We start from the raw sequence: 2,991 nt of genomic DNA, 5'->3' as shown, positions 1-2,991 counted from the left end.
GCTTGGCTAACTTGGTGTCCATTCGATTTTTATCTTCGATGGCAACACGCTGGGCACTTCTGTGTTATGGGTTGGAAGGCGTGAGGACACCCCCCTGCCCACCCCCACCCCCCAAGAGGGTGGCCAAAAGAACAGCTGTCGTTTGAACCTCGACTGCGGCCGAGCACTGAGCTAGGACCGCTTAATGCGCTAATTCAGCCCTCACAGCAGCCCTGCCAGGTGGGTACCCCCCCTCCCCTTCTGCAGGTGAGACGCAGAGACTCGGGGAGGTCAGCTTGTCCGCTGACTCACAGTGGGTTCGAGGAAGCCAGACGCCGGGATGGCTTTTCGGAGGCTAACCTGGGGACTTTCGTCTGAGGCAGAAGTTGTTGCCACTGCTGTCTTGGTTCCGTCCCTGTTGCGTGGCAAGGAGGAGAAGAAGAAAGATTTCTTTGTCTACACCTGACTTTTTAAAAAAATTTGTTTTCAGATGAACAAAACATTTTTTTGCGTTTATTTATGTATTCATTTCTTAAGTTTTATCTATTTATTTTGAGAGAGAGAGAGAGCATGCAAGCAGGGAAAGGGCAGAGAGAGAGAGAGACAGATTCCCAAGCAGGCCCCGCACCATCAGCACAGAGCCCAGTGTGCGGCTCGAACTCAGGAACCGTGAGATCATGACCTAAGCCGAAAGTAAGAGTCGGATGCTTAACCGACTGAGCCACCCAGGCGCCCCCAAGTTTGTTTATTTGATTTGAGAGAGAGAGAGAGAGAACCAGCAGGAGAGGGACAGGGTGGGGGGACAGAGAGTCTGAAGCGGGTTCTGTGCTGACTGCAGACAGTCCGACGTGGGCCTCGAACTCACTAACCGTGAGATCACGACCTGAGCCAAAGTTGGACGCTTAACTGAGCCACCCAGGTGCCCCTGACTTTTCTTTCTAAAGCTTCCCTCTTATGACAAAACCACGACTGCTGTACCACAGCGTAGGGGCCATTTCTTTTTCTCAATGTGTGGCACATACATGTTAGGCATATTCTAGAACCATGCTGTCCAATACAGTAGCCATTAGCCCCAGTGGTTCTCAACAGGGCGTGGTCTTGCCCACTAGGGGACATTTCTGGGGCATGTCTGTAAACTTTTTTGGTTGTCCCGCCTCTGCGGCCGTCCTGCTGGCATCCAGTAGGTAGAGGCCAGGGCCGTTGTGAAAGTAGCCTACCGTGCACAGGACAACCCCCACAGCAGAGAATGATCCAGTGCAAAATGTAAACAGCGCCAGGGTTGAGAAAAACCACACTTGCCATAGGTGGCTATTTTTTTAAGGTAAATTAATGAAAATCAGATAAAAACCCAATCCTCGGTGTCATTGGTCACGCATCAGGTGTTTCGTACGCTACCGTATTGGACAGCACACACGGATATAGATCACTGCAGAAAGTTCTAACCCATTGTTGCAAAGATTTCCATTGGACAGCACTCTTAGATGCTTCACGAATGGATTGTAACTGCCTTTCGGTTTCTGATTTACATGAGACCCGTGATACAATTCAGTAAGGATGGCTGTAGCGTGTCTTCTCCCAGAGAGAGAGATTTGGGGCTCCATTGTAGCAACAGAAAGAAAGAAAATGTTGTACCTACTTAAGGCAAATCCTTACCTGTAAGATGACACAGGGCCTAGATTATCTCTAAAGATATGTCCGATGTAATTTCTGTGGTTCTAAATTCAATTTGCTTTCTGAAAAAAATAAAGAAAAAAAACCCCTCTAGAATATTGTTCTAAAATGCCCAGCTAGCTACCCAGCAGGTGGCGCCGCTGGCACATAGTCGCTTAAGCAGAAGGCTTGCTCCTTAATAAATGGCCCATTGTAAGAAGGTTTACAACATAGGCTCTGGAAATTTCCATTCAGGAACAAAAACTTTGTAGTGATAGATTCCATTGACACTGCGTTTCCTTCTTCCCTCCCAGTGGACCCAAAAAGGCACATGTGACTTTACAGAACCTCACTTCCCTGCTCTTTTGTTTTGCCTTCTTGATCTGATCGTGTTGACATTTATAACTGCTCAGAATTCAGACAGACTTTGGCCAGCATCCTGCCCCTTGCTAACTCACGTAATTTCGTTAATTCATTTATTCGGGAAATATTTAGGGCCTGTGTCTGTCAGGCACTATTCGAGACCCCAGGGTAGCCACAGTGAAGGAGACAGGCCAAGATATTACATTGATTTTCTGGATCTTAACACTCTAGTCGGGGGAATCACCTGTTAGGGGTAAGGAACTGTAGGTGCTTTGCTATAGTTTTCTTTTTGAAAACATTGGCTTAAAAAATAGCCTGCTTCTCATTTAAAAATGTATTGGACAGATTCTTGCTTATGTTAATCTTCCCTCAGCCAAATCCTCTGAGTACAGGACTGTACAGAATTACTAGAACAGCATTTTTCTTCTTAAATCTTCCAGACAATTAACCAATTTGCAAATCCATATAATAGATGGTCATCTCCACAAATGGGAAAAATACCACGCTCGTTGCAATTTGGGGAGATTTCAAATTACCTCACTTAGCAATGCTCAGAAAGGAGATTCGATTTAAATAGAAAGTCTATTTTTATGAGTCTAGATGTGGTTATATGTATAAGTGGTATATACCTTTGAACACTTTATCACAATATGGGACAACCACGTAAATTATATCATCAAAGCTGGTTCGGTGACATTCAATAGACTCCCCCCCCCCCCCCCCCCCCCCCCCCCCCCCCCGCTTCATGAATGAGGGATGTAAATTTTTAGCCTCATGAAACCATCTTTTAAAAATAGTTATTATTGGGGTACCCAGGTGGCTCAGTCGGTTAAGTGTCCAACTCTCGATCTCTGCTCAGGTCATGATTTCGCAGTTCATGGGTCCGAGCCCCGGGTCAGGCTCTGCACAGACAGTGCGGAGTCTGCTTGGGATTCTCTGTCTCCCCCTCTCCCTGCCCCAATCCCCCACTCACTCGCTCTCAAGACTAAATAAATACAC

The sequence above is a fragment of the Acinonyx jubatus genome, chromosome X (genome assembly GCF_027475565.1).
Source record: "Acinonyx jubatus isolate Ajub_Pintada_27869175 chromosome X, VMU_Ajub_asm_v1.0, whole genome shotgun sequence".
Lineage (NCBI taxonomy): Eukaryota > Metazoa > Chordata > Mammalia > Carnivora > Felidae > Acinonyx > Acinonyx jubatus.
Note: the sequence above shows the minus strand (reverse complement) of the source record.